At 31.7% G+C, this 18,214-nt stretch overlaps 1 pseudogene; it reads right to left on the reverse strand.

The window, feature by feature from the left end:
• Positions 1-1,893: 1,893 nt before the first annotated feature.
• Positions 1,894-17,473, reverse strand: LOC134233589 (excitatory amino acid transporter 2-like; annotated as a pseudogene).
• Positions 17,474-18,214: the final 741 nt, after the last annotated feature.

Here is an 18,214-nt window from a genome sequence, read left to right on the forward strand (position 1 = left end):
GCACTTATCCTGCCGTTAGATTTCGGGTCCATTCGAGCTGTGCCTGTGAAAAAAAAAGAATCAATATCATGTTTGAAGCCATTTACATCTTTTAAAATTTTTATTCGTTCTTGATTGATAATGACAGTTTTCAAATTAAAGCAAAGAAAAGTCAAATTATTTTTTTTATTTGTATGGAACATAACTTTTTTTTGGTTATCATACAGTGTGTATGTGACTTACCTGTAATGATAGTTGACACAACTAAAGGAAGAATTGTCATTTTCAGCATCCTCATGTATATTTCTCCTGGTAAACCTGTTAAGAGATTAAAATTATCACCAGTCACTTTTATAGTCTTGAGTGCTGTTCGTTGTCTGTATATGTTTCATACATAAGTTTATTAATTGAAAATTGTTATATATAAGGATAATTACATTATAAAATATATTGAAAAATAAAGATATTCATCTCTAAATAATCATGGTAGGATGTAAAAAGAATTTATTTTTAATATTTTAAAATCCTACCTACACGTGAGTGCATCATCTGAAGGTTCCACGACTCTAAGACCAAATCCTAAGGCGAACCCCACACCCACACCAACCAAAACGCTTATGATGAGTCCATTTTTTGATAAAAAATCATAGCAATTGGAATGTTTCGCATTCATTTTTCATGCTTTTCTACTACGTACAGCTGGTCATCAGTGCATACTGATTGTTCAGCAGATCATTATGACCTCCTTTCACCCATATTGCCAATGGTGCAATTAACTAATTTCTGCTCTAACAACGGAAAAATGTAAACACACAAAATATGTATCATAGGAGGTATCATAGTGATTCCAAGCTATTTACATGTTAACAGTGTTTGCACTGACTTTATATTGAGTTCTTCGCCGATTAGATAGATAATATTGAACATGTTGAATTGAACATTTTCGGAATCTCAGACACCTGACATCGCACAACGGTCAGTGGACCTGCGAACAAAAGACAACGTACGGGGATTGTATATAAATACGTTTTAACGTTTACCTGAGAATTTTCTCTCATTATCTCAGACATCTATTTAAACAATTAACTAGACCAGAATTGTAGGAATCGATAAAGATAAGAAAAAAAATTTAAAATGTTTCGATTTTGGCATTAAAAAAAGATTAATAAAATATTTTATCATTATTAAAGGTATTTATATCTTTATCTCATAATTCAAATGCAATGGCAGATACAGGGACGTTACCATGGATATGGGGAATGCAACCATCTCTTTGATTTTGGAAGAAATTAAAAAAAAAAACTTATACATTATAAATGAGGATTGTAAAAAAAGAAGAGGTAAAAAGAGATAGTTGAGACTTATTAATTTTATTGGAATTTTGAAATGTAACATTAATTAGTCATTAGTCATTATCAAAAACAAGTGCACTTTAAGTCGTACGTTTGTTCTCAAAGAATTGCTTCATCTTATGCATAAAACGACCTCGTTCACATGTATTATGCTATTTGCCATTTTTAAGAACGAGCATAGAAAGAGGTTTCACATACTGATTGCTTTCTTACACTATACAAATAATTAACTGGTGTGCTGACAGGAGGAATCTCTAACATTACACATACAAATTGACATGCGAATATTCTATTTAATATTTTCATAGCATTGATATCTAACATTATACATACAAATTGACATTCATTTTCATCACAAGAAATAACAAATATTCAAGCAGATCATTTTTCAAATCGTCATATAAATTGAAATCTTCAGTAAAAGCATATTGAAAAATATAAATAAATAAGAAATACCCATTGGCTATAATTGATACGAAAATCAGTGGAATTGTTTTAAACAACTATTGTTTACATTGTTAATTACTTATAAACGTAAGCAAATAATTTTCTATAAATAACATCAAATCTTTGAGGTATTTAATCCATTATCAACAATAACTTTGATCTCTGATTTTTTTTTCGTGGGATTTTCTTCAAGACTGTCGTTTGATGCCGCCCTCAGACTAGACCTACAGAGTCTGTCAATAACAACCACCCCCACAATGATGGTTAACGTGTTACTAGTAGATCGGATACGGTCACTGAAATGAAATGTATATATTATTTATGTTATATGACTGTTAAATTTAACAATGCAACATTTTATTACTGTTTATTGATGTTTAAAATATACCAGACGTCTCTGTCGAGACTGTAGCTCTACTGCTTTGTACTTATAATAAAGAAAGAGAAAAAGTAGCAGTAAAGACTTAAAACTTTACAAAAGCAAGAAATAAAATAATGATCCTTGATTTAGTCTCTTTGTGGCAAGACTGCAAAAAGACAACAACTGTAGGAGTAGCTTTTAATAAAACTTCAGAATTTTCAATTTAAATTACTATGGCAACATAAGTCATTAAAAACAAAAATAAAAAAAAACTGATAATTATGTATCTCAGTGTAGTCTGCTTGTGTGACCAAAACTGTAGGAGGAGTTGTATTTTGAATGTATTTTTTTTAAAAATTCTATTTTTAGTAACCGGCAACATCGTTCATCGAAATCAAAAACAGATATAGAGAATTATGTATCTTAGTGTAGTCTACTTATGTGCCAAGTTATATTGAAATCAGACTTAAAATGTGGGAGAAGTAGCATTTTGAATGATTTTCACAGAAAATTCTATTTTTAGTAACCAGCAACACTGTTCATCGAAATCAAAAACCGATAAACAGAATTATGTATCTTAGTGTAGTCTACTTATGTGCCAAGTTATTTTGAAATCAGACTTAAAATGTGGAAGGAGTAGCATTTTGAATGATTTTCACAGAAAATTCTATTTTTAGTAAGCACCTCAACACCGTTCGTCGAAATCAAAAAGCGATACACAGAATTACGTATCTAAGTGTAGTCTACTTGTGTTTCAAGTTATTGAAATCAGACTCAAACTGTAGAAGTAGCATTTTGAATGTTTTTCAAAGAATTTCTATTTTTAGTAACCACGGCAACACCGTTCATCGAAATCAAAAACCAATATACAGAATTATGTATCTTAGCGTAATCTACTTGTGTGCAAAGTTATATTGAAATCAGACTTAAACTGTAGGAGAAGTAGCATTTTGAATGATTTTCACAAAAATGTCTATTTTTAGTAATCATGGCAACATCGTTTATCGAAATCAAAAACCGATACACAGAATTATGTTTCTTAGTGTAGTCTACTTGTGTGCCAAGTTATATTGAAATCAAACCAAAACTGTAGGAGGAGTAGCATTTTGAAAAATTGTTTACAGACGGACAGACAGACAGACGGACGGACGAAACGCATTACTATCGCATAAGCTCTTCTGGTCTCTGACCAGTAGAGCTAATAAAAACAACAAAGTATAATTATTATATCCTACGAAAATATATATTGTACTTTATAAATAGCTAGACTTCGATAGCATTAAGAATATGATAGTTTCAGTTGAAAAATGTATTGAACTTTGCTTTGTTAAGCAACAATATACCTTCATCACCTGAATTGTTTATACCTCTCAGTTGATTCGATACGCATGGGTATGCTCTACTTTTGAACAATTTCTAAAACAAGGTAAATTATTGACAAACAAGTAGATGAAACAAGAGTACACGGTATTTGTGTCTCGTTTCAAGTCATCATTCGCAAGTTCTACGGTCGATATGTACAATGATATAATAGAATTATTAATAAGTCAAATGCCATATACATTTTATATACGAATTGCATGTTATCCATTATTTATACACTATGCCGACGTATTTTTCTGTTAATTCTAGATCATGACAAAGAGCACACGGCGGCCGTGACCGGTCGACAGGAGATGCTCACTCCTCCCTGGCACTTGATCCCACCTCTGATGTATTGGAGACCCGTGTTTGCTCTGCTCCAATTTTGTATTGTTTTTGGAATTTTGATCTTGAATACTTTTCGTTATCCCCATATGTTTCATTAATGATGAACTCTTTGCTTACTTGAACCACTCCAATGCCTATATTGTGTACTTTAATGTCTACGGAAGATAGGACGATCAGAAGAGAAACAATACTGGCACTGGGAACAGCCGGTATTGCCAGAGATCCAACAGTTGTCAGCAAACTAAAAAAATTATGGTTAAATCTATTACTGATGGATATTCTGAATGAATCAATGTAAAAGTTTTCTCAACTCAAACGAATTGGAAATGTCTTGTATATAAACATTACCCAATGAACAGTATTTTAGATGCATCGATTGGGATTCCTTCTAACTGTACCAGAAACAGTGCAGATAAACAGATAAATAAACAGCTTCCCAATCTCTCCAAAGCAGCTCCAACAGGAACAAGGAAATTAGATATTCTGGTATCAACATGTAGCTTAACATCCAGTGTTCGTAGCATTTCAGGCATTCCCATGGCCCTTTAAATTAAATTACTAATGATGTATCGTGAAACGTCTAATTGAAAGTACACATATAAATTTAATTTGTTTCCATATTACTTAAGATAAAATCTTATTATCATTAAATGGAAGTACACCATTATTCAATAAATAATAGAATTAATAAAAGTAGTTTTTCAGACGTATTTAATTATTATGATCAGTTTTAATTGTCAATTACGTCTTTACAATATACAATTCAAAGAAAACCAATATTTTATAGAGCGTGGCCGCTCAACAGGGATGTTCAGTCCTCTGTCGCTCGATCCCTCTTCCGTTATTTTCAATGGAACATGGTTAATGCCCTCTTTACAAATTTTGTATTGTCTATAAACACCTTTAGATCCATCACTGTTCGATATCTTTATATTCATGATATTTATCGAAAGTTTTTATCAGATCAGTACTTTATTGATGAATTCTGACTGACACGATGAAAAGAACTCTAGAATAAATTATTCAGGGAACACTTTTATGAATGCATTTCGAATTTAAAGTTTTAAAAAAAATCTTTGAAAGTTTATATTGTAAAAACAGAAAATGGTCAAGAATTCAGTTTTGAAAAATGACGACGTTTAAAATACTTTATTAAATTCAAACATGCATTACATTTTGCGTCTTGTATTATCTGACGCTAGAACACAAGTTTGACAATTATTTTCCTCTAAAAAATACATTTTTAAAAACTCAATTTTTCATAAGACATCTTTATTTGATATTTTTAGAGAAAATTGTAAACTACTTTTCCAACTTAAAAAAGACTTACGTGCTGGGTGGCGCAAATACAGTTAGCCAAGGTCTAAGAATGGCACTGAAGAAATAGAGAGGGCTTTTTCTCGTTGCTACGAAATAGGTGGCTGGAACAAGGATCAACTGATGAAAAATGATCCCAAGCACATGGGCTAAAACGAACATGCCCATACTGCTGAAAACGTTTTCTATGTCACGTGCTTTCAAAATGGCTGTAGCTATCAGACTGGCAACTCCAACAGGGATCATCCTAAGTTATTTAAAACATTCATTATTTGGGTGCAAAAATGTCGTCTGGCCATCTCTTAAAGGCTAATTTATGATTAGGTCGTGGGAGCTTTTGGGTAAGATGTGTTTATTTTAACAAAGAATCAAAATCAGTTAGTAATAATTCATTACGTACTGTATTTACCGAATCAAAACTTCTAATAGATAAGCATATGAAGCACTTGGTATAGGTAAATAAAATGATGCGATATTTAACATTTAAGGGACAGATATATTCCAATATTTAAATACAAAATTCTTATTTATTTGAAATATTTAATTGAAGTACTTAATATTAATTGAAGATGTGCTAGCTTCAAAATAACGGAAATATTAAACTTTTTTGTGAAATATATAACACTCGTTGTCTCGCTCAAATACATGTGTACAGCCAACGAGTGCCAAAATCACAAATAAGTTTTAAAGAAATAAAAGTAACTAAAATCGGAGAAGGTGTTCTTCTCTGTTCATTTAAAATTTCTTTTTGCACTGTCATTGCGCCTTACACAAAAATAAACTTTTCGGATTTCTTCTTTTAAATTTTCATTCAAATAAATCATGCGACCAAATACTTCATTCAAAAAATAAACAAAAATAAAGAAAAGAAAAAATTATATTTAGTCATAATCAATTATGTGACTTTCTACACTCGAAATGTTATTTTTCTTGCATTAAAAATATTACATATGTTCAAAACATTTTAAGTTTCGATTTTGAAGTATAAATGTAAAAAAAAAATTCCCAATCACACTCACCAAAAGATCCACTTTAATAGTTTAATAACTATAATGGATATGGATTCAAACAATTCTATGAAGGGTTTGACCCTCTTCCCTAACTTGCTGGCAGTGATACCAAATAACAAGCAAAAGCAATGATAAGACCTAAAAAATATCATTAGGCTATTTGTTACATAACGATGGAAATCAAATTTGTTACAAAGTTCATAACGATGCTCTATTAATGTACAAAATAATTTACATCATGAACATTGGCTCTTGTAACGCTTGAATTAAAACTCTAAATTAAAGAAGATAATCAGCTTCTGTGTATGATTTAAAATAGTATACATGTATTTAGAGAGGTCTAGGTCATCCTAGACAATTTAAACCTTGAGAAAAGTGTATAAAACTTAAGAAATTTGCATTAACCATTATACCTAAACATGAAAAAGCGAAAAAATTAATGAACAACAATGAATTGAAAAAAAAATCTTACAAACAATACATATTTGTTAACAGGAAACAAAACACAGAAGAAATTCCCGAGATTGAATCAGGTCCCTAATAGGAGGAAGCATCCCAAACCGGTCACACCCGTTACGCACTGTCATACACCAGTCACCGCAATGTGGATGTTTAAGTGATATATAATGGTTTTTTTCTTCACCAGTGAAGTATAGAATATTAAATATGAATGAATCTTGAATTAAACTTACCCATTATGTTTACCCCTGATGTTGAAGAAAAGATTTATGTAAATACTGTAACCCCACTATTGGTACCGTTCTTCAAAACAATTTGTGAGGCATGCGTGTATTTAGTCAGTCTGAAAATAAGTCATTCAACTTTATCTTTCCTAGGTCTCACTTTCACAACTATATAAATATTTTAGAATCAAAACTTTTTATGACATTCCGACATTTTATTTTAGATATTTACTTGCAGAAATAAATGAAAAATAAAAAAAAATATGAAGAGAAAATTAATCTGAAGTTAAAATAAACAAAACACTAAAAATCTAAATCAATTTCATAAAAGCTGATTTTGAAGATCAAATAATGACATATTCATTCCATGAAAATCTGTTCTGAATTACCTAAGTCTAATAAAGAATAGATCCAATATCAACCTTTTACAAGGGTCACTATTGTCTGGAAAAAAGTCTGCAAAACGAGAATCAGTAAAAAAATAACTTGAAGTCATTTGAAAATTAAAGTGGTCATCATAAAAAAATAATCTTGTTTTAAAATTTCTGTACCTGAATGTAAAGCCATACATTGATCATGTTTCAATGGTCATCTCTTACAGATTCAAGTTTGTTGAAATCATAAGCCAAGGAGAAGGGCGTTTTAACTATAACACTGGTCCAACCAAATTGTTTTGCAAGAAAATATTGGAAAAGCTTTAAAAATTTTGAATTGTAAAGATCGGATCTTCCGTATAAACAATGTTAGTCATGTGTGCTGACTTATTAAGTAAACAGTAAACAGTTACATACCTCTAGTCGGGTTTTTTTTGTCTAATTTGATCTCCTTTACGAGCTGGAAACCACATCCCAAATTGATAAAATTCCATGTAAAATGTAGAAAATTTTCTTTGACAAATGGTAGTTGACAGCTTCACATGTTATACTTCCGCCATCTTTTGGTGTTTCGAGGCTCCCTACAGATAATGATTCTGTACAGAAAAGTGAAACCATCACATGTTCGCCGACAAATGTGGTCAAATTTTAAAGCAATCATTTTTTTGGACCACTTTAATTTTAACAATTTTAAAGATTTTTTTTATCCTGTATTATCGTGAGGAAACCGGAAACAATCCTGTCCTTGTTTCCAAAAGGTTATATCTTAATTGATCTTTTTACTTGTTAATACATGACAGATTTTCATGGAATAACATATATCATCATTTGACTGTAAAATCCTTTTTCAAAACCCGATTTTTAGTGTTTTATTTATGTTTAACCATTAATTAATTCATATTTTTTTTTATTTTACATTTATTTCGAAGTATATCCTTTCTCATTCAAAAATTTTTCTAAAATGTTTATATAGTTGCTATGCTTGCAATTGTATGACTCATTTTGCGGCTTCTCCTTGACAGGTCACAAATTGTTTTGAACAAAGACCAATACTTGAGGATGTACAGAATAAATATGATCTCTTTCAGGGGAAGGTAAGTTTAATTCCTTGATAATAAGATCACTTAAAAAATTTTCCATATCTGTTAAACATCCACATTGTGACTGGTGTTGTGGTGCGTAACGGGTGTGATGATTTGAACAGACTTGAATCCTACTCCCAGGATGATTCACATATAAATATCATCAATTATGGTTTTGTTTCCTGTTAACAATTTTTGTTTGAGAATATTGTTGTTCATTAAAAATTCCTATATTTCTATGTATAATGGTTAATGCAAATTTCTTGAGGTTTTATACACTTTTCCATGGTATTGCATGATGTCAACAACCGTCGTGATACATGTGGATACTTCCATATAAATATGAAGCAATTATCTTTGTTATATTTGAGAATTCAAGTTTTAAAGAATTTTCATGATGTATATTTCTACATGTAAATAATCGTTTGAACTTTGTAACCGAACTACCCCGTGGGGCCATTATCGTTATGTAACAAACTAGAATGATATTTTTTAGGTGCTTATATCTTGTTATTAAGATCACTGGCACAGTGGCTCTGGAAAAGAATTTCATTGATAAAATGTTTGAATATATTTATAGTGTAAAATTTCGTTGGCTGTTGTGGTGTGATTACCGCGGGGTTTGATTTTTACATTTATACTTCAAAATCTACAACCTGAAAATGTTTATATACATTTTATTTTTAATGCACAGTAACATTTGATGAAACATAATTGATTATGACTAGTAATATAATTATTTCCATTGTTTTCGTATTTTTTAGCCTGACCCCCGGGGTCATGATTTGAACAAACTTAAATTTACACTACCTGAAGAAATCCGAATAAGTTTATTTTTGTGTAAGGCACAGTGGTTCTTGAAAAGAAATTTTAAAGAACACCTTTCCATTATATTTCTATGTAAAACTTTTGTCGGCCATTGTGAATATTGGCACTCGTTGGGGTACACATGTATTTGAACAACGATCTATAGCTACTGAGAATGCTTCCGTTATTTTGAAGCTAGCACATCTTCAAATTAATAGGCAATTAAATATTTCAAAAATCATTTCTATGTTAAATCAATATTGGAATCTATATCTGTCCCTTAAATGTCAAATATCGCATAAATTTTATTTACCTCTACCAAGTGCTTCATATGCTTATCTATTAGAAGTTTTGATTCGGTAAATACAGTGTAATGTTCTTGAGAACTGAAGATTCTATGTTAAAATAACCACATTTTTTTTAAAATTCCCTATTATCTAGCCTTTAAGAGATGGCCAGACGACATTTTTGCACCCAAATAATGAATCCCCTTCACCCAAGGATGCTTTGTTGGAGTTGCCAGTCTGAAATTGGCTACAGCCAGTTTTGAAAGCACGTGAAATAGAAAACGTTTTCAGCAGACAGACGGCATGTTCGTTACAGACAAAATGTGATCAGAGAAGATTTTTCACAGTTGATCCTTGTTCCAGCCACCTATTTCGTAGCAACGAAATAAAACCAAGTCTCTAATTCTTCAGTGTCATTCTAAGACCTTGGCTCAACATGTATATATAGCAACCCAACGTAAGTTTTAAGTTGGAAAAGTAGTTTACAATTTTCTCTAAAAATAAAATAAAGTTGTTCATGAAAAATTGACCTTTTAAAAATGTATTTTTTAGAGGAAAAAATTCCAACTATATGTTCTAAGGCGTCAGATAATACAAGACGCACAAATGTAACAAGTTTGAATTTAAAAAAGTATTTTAAAATTCGTCATTGATTTAAACTGAATTACCATTTTCTGTTTTTACAATATAAACTTTCAAAGACTGTACTAGTTTAAAACTTTAACCCCCCCCAAATGCCCCCTAAAAGTTTCTCCGTGTAATTAAAATTAAAATACATTTCATCGTGACATTTATTTGATCAATAAAGTAATGATCTGCAAAATTAAAAATATTTATGACACATCGAAACAGTGATGGATCTACACAAAACTACACAAAATTTGTAAAGAGGGCATTAACCATGTTACATTGAAAATACACGGTTTGCACGAAACGGAAGGCGCACATTATTTGCGGGTAGTAGCACGTATCAGGGTCTGTATATATATATATATATATATATATATATATATATATATATATATATATATATATATATATATATATATATATATATATAATGGTGTACTTCCATTTAATGGGAAAAGGGGTCTTAAATGACAAAAAATTTTATGTGTGACTTTTTAAATATTTCAAATCTCATTAGTAAAATTTAAAGGGCCATGGGAATGCCTGAAATGCTACGAACACTGGATGTTAAGCTACATGTAAATTCAAAGTATCTAATTTACATGTTCAAAACATGTTGGAATTAAACAATTGGAGAGATGGGAGCTGTTTATTTAACGCCACTGTTTTTTTAAAATGACGTGGAGGAAACAAAGACTTTTTATAACGTATCTTTGTAAAAAGAAATGTCTTATATAAAAAGCATCCAAATTTATTTGATGATTAAATAGAAAAACTTTTAATTTTGATTCATAGAATATCCATTTTTAATAGAAAATATTATTAAGCACATTTATCAAATCATAAATTGAGTGTGGTACCATGTTTATAGCGAATGACATCTTGTGTTAAAGTACACAATATAGGCAGTTATTTTCATAAAGGTAGACTATCCAATGTTTTTTAACAATAATTTTTTTAAGGATAACAAAAGTATTATGATAACAAAAAACAGAAAACTACAAAATACAAAACAAACACGGATCACATCACAAGTAAATTATTCAAGGAGTTAACATTGTCGCTCGATCACACCCGCCGTGTGCTCTTTGTCATGATCTAGAATTAACAGAAAAATACATTGGTCAGGTTAAATTAATGGACTAACATCCAATTTCTTGTCTTTTACTGATCTTTACTTCTGCTTATAACCTTTAACCCTGACAAATCATTGTACATATCTTTGTGAAGTTTGGTACATTTGTATTGAAACCCCTGCAAATACCGTGTACTCTTGTTTCATCTACTTGTTTGTCAATAATTTACCTTGTTTTAGAAACTGCTCCAAAAGTAATGCATTTAGTCATGCTTTATCAAAGCTGCAGAGGTTTGACAATTGAACTTGCATCATAAACTGATTTGCCTAACAAAGCAAAGTTCAATACATTTGCCACATGAAAACATATTCTTAATGCTATCGAAGTCTAGCATTTATAAAAAAATATATTTTGGCCGATATAATAATTATATTTTGAATTGTACATATACATGTTTACTGGTCAAAGAAAAAAAAAACGATAGATCATATATCCGTCCGTTGCTGAAGTCCATGTAAACAATTTGTCAAAACGCTCTATGCCTACAGTTTCTGGTTTGAATTTATATAACTTGGCACACAAGGAGAGATAAGATATATAATTCTGTGCATCGGTTTTTGATTTCGATAAACGGGAGGCCATGATTACTAAAAATAGACATTTTTGTGCAAAATATACATAATTATATCAAAATGCTACTTCTCCTACAGTTTAAGTCTGATTTCAATATAACTTTGCACACAACCCCCCCACCCCACCCCACACACATGTATATTGGTTTTTGATTTCGATGAACGGTGTTATGGTCTTTTAAAAATAAAATTCTGGATTTTAAAACAGTTCAAGAAATGGCTACTTTTTTGAGTCTGTTTTCAATAACGAAACACAATGACTAACTTCATTGGTATTCTGTGTATCACTTTTTATTCAATGGCGTTGAGGTGTTAAAAATTGAATTTTCTGTGAAAATCATTCAAAATGCTAAAACTCCACATGTTTAAATATGATTTCAAAATAATTGGCACATAACAAAGGTCATTAAAAATATATATTGTTTCTCGGTGTTTGACTGTTAAAAAATAACCTGGTTCAAAAAAGAATTTTCTGTTTACATACCAGGAAACGATATTTTTTTTCATTTTAGTCCTCTTATCCAGTCAATAACTTGTTGAAATAAGTAGACTACACTAACCTACATAATTCTCTATATCTGTTTTTGATTTCCAAGAACGGGAGAGGGAAAGCAAAATTATTTTAAAATGGCCTTACATCATGAATTAAACTTGCCATATAAATTTGAAAAGACAATAGTACTAGATTAAAGATACATTTAAAATTATGCACAGGCAGTTTTTTTTATTTTTGTTGGAAGATTTATGTTGCCATAGACCTAATTTAAATTGAAAATTAAACAAAATAAAGCACTCCTAAAAAAGTCACATCTTTCAAAAAGAGACTAAATCAAATATTATTCTATTTATTCTTTGTAAAAAGTATTTACTGCTACTTTTTCTCTTTCTTTATTATAACTTTAAAATGAATAATTAGGCTCTGGTATTTTTAAACATCAATAAACAGTAATAAAATGTTGCATTGTTAAATTTAACAGTCATATAACATCAAATAATCTATACATTTCATTTGTGTAGAATTCAAATAAATACATGTTATTGACAGACTAATTACTTGTTATCAATAAAAACACAAACTAAATTCAGTCTTGAAGAAAATCCCACGAAAAAATATGTACTGATCAAAGTTATTGTTGATAATTTAAATACCTCAAAGATTTGATGTTAATCATGAAAATTATTATGCTTGTATTATGAGAATCAAATGTAAACATATTTTTAAAACAATTCCATGATTTTGGTTTTTAATGTATTTATAAAATAAAATTTTAAAAATATGCTTTTACTGAAGATTTTTTATATTTTTTTTTAAAAATGATCGTTAATTTTTGTTATTTCTTGTGAGAAAATGAATGTCAATTTGTATGTATAATGTTAGATATCAATGCTATGAAAATATTAAATAGAATATTCGCATGTCAATTTGTATGTGAATCAGTTACAGTATTCTCTTCCTGTCAGCACATAAGTTAATTATTTGCAAAAAATTTTAGCCCCCCCCAAAAAAAAAAAATTTCATGCTCCTTTCTTAAAAATGATAAATAAAGTATAAACATGTGAACGGGGTGTTTTATGCATAAGATGAAGCACTTCTTTGAGAACAAACGTACGACTTAAAGTGCACTTGTTTTTGACAATGATCGATTACTAACTCTAATGTTACATTTCAAAATTCCAATAAAATTAATAACAACATCGTTTATTACCTTTCTTTTTTTAATCAGGCATTTATAATGTATAAGTTTTTTTTTGATTAAATGAAACTATTATTATATTATATCCATGGTAATCCTGTATAATGCCATTATAAATACATCCTTAAATCCAGAAGAAACGCTTTAATAATGATAAAATATTTTAAATTTATTTTTAATGCCAAAATAAAATTTTAAATTTTTTTTCTGCAATCTTTATCGATTCCTTAATTATAATAATAAAAAAATTAAATAGATGTCTGAGTTTAATGAGAGAAAAATAAAAGAAAACACATTTATATACAATCCCCAACTGTCAAATTAATGCTACATTATAGAACATGTTGATGTATGTTGCGTGAATGCACAAATAGACCTTTCATAAACTAAGCATACTCATTTAATATTGTCAATATTTCAGTATGCAAACTTTAACATGTAAACATTATACTTACTGATAATTGATCGTATGATTCTTCTTTTGTGTTTGTCCCTTAAATCGCTATGCTTTGAGGTCAGAAATTAGTTAATTGCACCATTGGCAATATGTGATGAAAGGTGGTCATAATGATACTTTACAATCATAGACTGATGAATACGTAGTAGAAAATTTAATTTTGACACATAATTTGTTTCAATATCTATGATTTTTTACTAGAATAAAACTCAAAATAACGTTTTGGTTGGTGTGGGTGTTTCATAAAGATTTGTGTCTTAAAGTACTTTGAACCTTCAAATTGTTCGTGGAAATGCAGGATTTAAAATTCACACAAATAAATTACTTATTAAGATACCAATTAAGGAGATGTATTTTAGTTTTTTCAATATATTTGTGTAATGTAACAGACTTATATATAACAATTTTCATTAATAAACTTATGTGTGAAACTCACACCAATAATTCAGCACAAAACTTAAAAACATTCCTTATATTTACATTCTACATGTTTACCAGGAGCAAATATACATGAGGATGCTGAAATTTGAATTTCTCCCTGCCCTTTATTGTGTCAACTATCATTACAGGTAATCGCATGCACACTCATGATAACAAAAAAAAGTTATGTTCCATTTTTAAAAAAATATTTCTACTTTTCTTTGCTTTAATTTGAAAACTGTCATTATCAATTTCACAGTTAACTAAGTAAAAAACAAAGATGTAAATGGCTTCAAACATGTAAATTATACTTAAAGAACAGGCACAGGGGTATCTTGAGAAAATATTTTAGAATGGAAAGGAAACTTTATTTTACATAATAATCACCATCACATATTTATTTATTTATAATTTATCTGAAAATTCCTTATCATTCAGCCGAGAGTAAAGAATCACTTAATGAAAATTTTGACCTTGAAATTTTTCCATTTAATAAACAGTTTTTAAAAGTCTCATGTTGTAAATTAGATATATATATATATATATATATATATATATATATATATATATATATATATATATATATATATATATATATATATATATATAAATATATATATCACTGTATATATATATATATATATATATTTATATAAAGCACTAAAAATGACCAACGACACGAACAATAAAAATTGTCAAATTTCGGGACGCCCTGTCCCTTCCTCAGGACAAAGAAAAAAGTTAAAAAGTCATAAGAACAAAAGGAAAAAGAGAAACAAAAACAACTAGCACTACTACTAAACTACTAAACACTAGATATTTACATACTTAATTACATGATGAATTGGAAATTTTTAAGAACACTAATAAAGAAAGAAATCCGGACCGCTATGAAATGCGTCCGGTCTATGGGTATACTCGGGTGAAGTGCGATTTACATGATTGAACGAATTAATTATGCTAATTAATTACGACAATCAGTAAATCGTACATTGTTACATTCTCTCAAAATGGCGTAACTTTACTTAATAAAGAATAATCGAAGAAAAATAATATAGCAGGGATATTTAAACATATGAATTATGATCAATTATAAATTTTGAAATATTTAAGGACTTATTACCGGGAAAAAATAATTAACAAAGGTGTAAGCAATACATAGTTATGAGAGTTGTTCGAGAGTTGGTGACGCAAATTAACTGTAGAGTTTACACTAAATTGAGAGAATAATCTTGTTTAGTATCATCAGGAATTGGGTCTAGTTTACGTTCATTCTGGTGAAGTCATTCAGTTTGTTAATACCATTAGGGCGGAATGACTTCAATCTGTGCATCCAGAACTTTTCTTTGCTTTTTCTCTGAGCATCTGTCCATCTTGGGTTATGGTCAATCACCACTACTGTCATGTCCTCCCATTTGTGACCCTCAAGGTTGAAATGTTCCCCAACGGGTTCATTGAGTTTTTTGGTCCTAATGGTCGAACGGTGGTTATTGACTCTCCTGCGGAGATCTCCTGTTTCACCAATATACTGTTTGGAGCAAACTTTGCAACTGATGAGATAAATGCAGTTGTCAGTATGACAGGACAAATTCCCTAGTATTTTGTAGCTGCGGCCTGTAACAGGGCTGTTAAAACTGTCTGTGTCAGTGCTGTGCTTACAAAGAAGACATCTTCTGTCAGAGCAAGTTTTAAAGCCCCCGTTAGGTAATGGGTTGTCCAGTCTGGTTCTTACTACCATGTCCTTTAGGTTCCTTGGGCGTCTGTATGCAGCCAATGGGGGTTCCTTAAAGACCTCTGCCATTCGTTTGTTTGAATGGAGAATTGGTAGGTTCTTTTGAAGGATACCGCTAAGGTTCTTAAGGGCACGGGATGGTATGTGGTTACCAAGGACCCTGCCGCTATTGTCTTTCTCCTTGTAGCGTAATAGGTTTTGCCTGTCATGTCCCGCCATCTCATCAATAGCTGTTTGTACGGTGCGGGCATTGTAGCCTCTTTTGCATAAGTGGGACTTAAGAAGACCACTTTGCTCCTGATATAAGGCAGGGGACGAACAATGCGTCAAATTCTGGTGGCTAAGCCCTTAGGCACTCCCTTAAAAGTGTGTGGGGGATGACAGCTAGAGGGCATAAGATATAGGTGGGAGTCTGTGGGTTTGGTGTGGAGACTGAATTCGATTTCACCATCAATAGGGGTAGATGTAGTATCTAGGAATACGTTTTTTCGAATTAGATACGTCTACTGTAAATTTGATCGATTGATGGAAGGTGTTGGCAAACGTAATGAATGCCTCGAGGCTCTCGCGACATTCCACCCACTTCATCTCTATATCGTCTATGAAACGCAACCAGCTATGGGGCCTAAATGGTGCTTGAAGTAACAAGTTGCGTTCCAGTCTTCCCATGAAGACATTGGCATAAGTCGGTGCCATTTTCGTACCCATAGCAGTGCCATTAACCTGCAGGTAATGTTCTCCATTAAACATGAAGTTGTTGAACTTGAGAACATGTTCAAAGAGCTTAGCAAGGGACTCTGTAGAAGGAATTTGTATGGACCTACTATCCCAAGACTTCTTTACAGGCTTCGATACCCTCATCGTGTGGAATATTGGTGTACAAAGATGTGACGTCCATAGTCACGAGGAGGGTATGATTTCGGAGGCCGTAGAGGGCGTCTTGTTAATGTAGTCCGTGGTATCCTTAAGGAGATAGGATGGCAAATTCTCTACGTGTGGAGCGGAGATGTAAATCAATGAATTCAGAAATTTTCTCCGTGGGGTGTCCAATTGCGCTGACTATGGGGCGACCTGGCATGCCTTCTTTGTGTATTTTAGGAAGCAGATAAATTTGTCCTGGTCTACAGTCAATAGGATTTAAGGTCTCATAGACATTGATACCAATCTCATTTTTCTCAAACATATCGTCAAGAGTTTTGGTAATGGCGGTGGAGAATTCTTTAGTAGGGTCAGAGTCCAGTTTCTTATAGAAACGTTCGTCTGAGAGTTGTCTTTGGGCCTCCGCCATGTAAGTCTCTTTATCCGTTACTACAACTGTAGAGCCTTTGTCTGCTTTCTTGATTACAATGTCATCCCGATTCTTTAATGATTGTAAGGCAGATCTCTCTTCCTTACTCAAATTGTCGGGAGTCTTGTCTGGCATTGAAAAAGGAGCTTCTCTATGTCTGACTCAACGGCGTCAATATACGACTCAAGCGCGCCGCACTTGCCCGGTGCAGGTTCCCAGTCACTCTTGGGCTTATAGAGTTTGTGTTCCTCTAGATCGTGTAAATCTGGCTTGGAAGAGTCGTATGAATTTACTTCGGAGTCTTTTCTAGAGAACTGCTCCTTCAAACGTAGTCTCCGGAAGAATGCTCGGGTGTCTTCTCTGACTTGTTTTTCGTCGACCTCATGTGGCGTGGGGCAGAAATTTAGCCCCTTGGAAAGAAGTAAGGTCTCCGATTCGGAGAGAGGAGCACTAGATGTATTGAGCACTGGGCAGACGTCAGGAGTTTGTATGGTGCGTCCCTCGCGATTGTCTTAATGCGTTTGAAGCGTCTCGAGCGGGGTTTGCGTGTTTTGTTAACTCTGACCTCTGACCAGTTGTTCCTAGACTGTGGAACACTGTTCGCGGAGAAATTTCTTTTTTTGAGTCTTGTTGACTTTATTTGTCGGCCATATTATAGGTGTCTATAATATGGGCTTCATCAAGATCGGCCTGGGACATAATCGTTGAGGGATGATTCTTCGACTTGATCTCACTCTTCAATTGTCCTAACTTGTGGATATCCCAAGAAAGACAGAGTGACATCAATTGTTTAGAACATCTACTTGTAATAACGTCCCAGCGTTCCTGGAAAACGTTTGGAGATTGGCCCCGACGTTTTTTGGGTAACATTTTCTG

The sequence above is a fragment of the Saccostrea cucullata genome, unplaced genomic scaffold, assembly GCF_032062105.1.
Source record: "Saccostrea cucullata isolate Sc308-1 unplaced genomic scaffold, CSIRO_AGI_Scuc_v1 ctg902, whole genome shotgun sequence".
Classification (NCBI taxonomy): domain Eukaryota; kingdom Metazoa; phylum Mollusca; class Bivalvia; order Ostreida; family Ostreidae; genus Saccostrea; species Saccostrea cuccullata.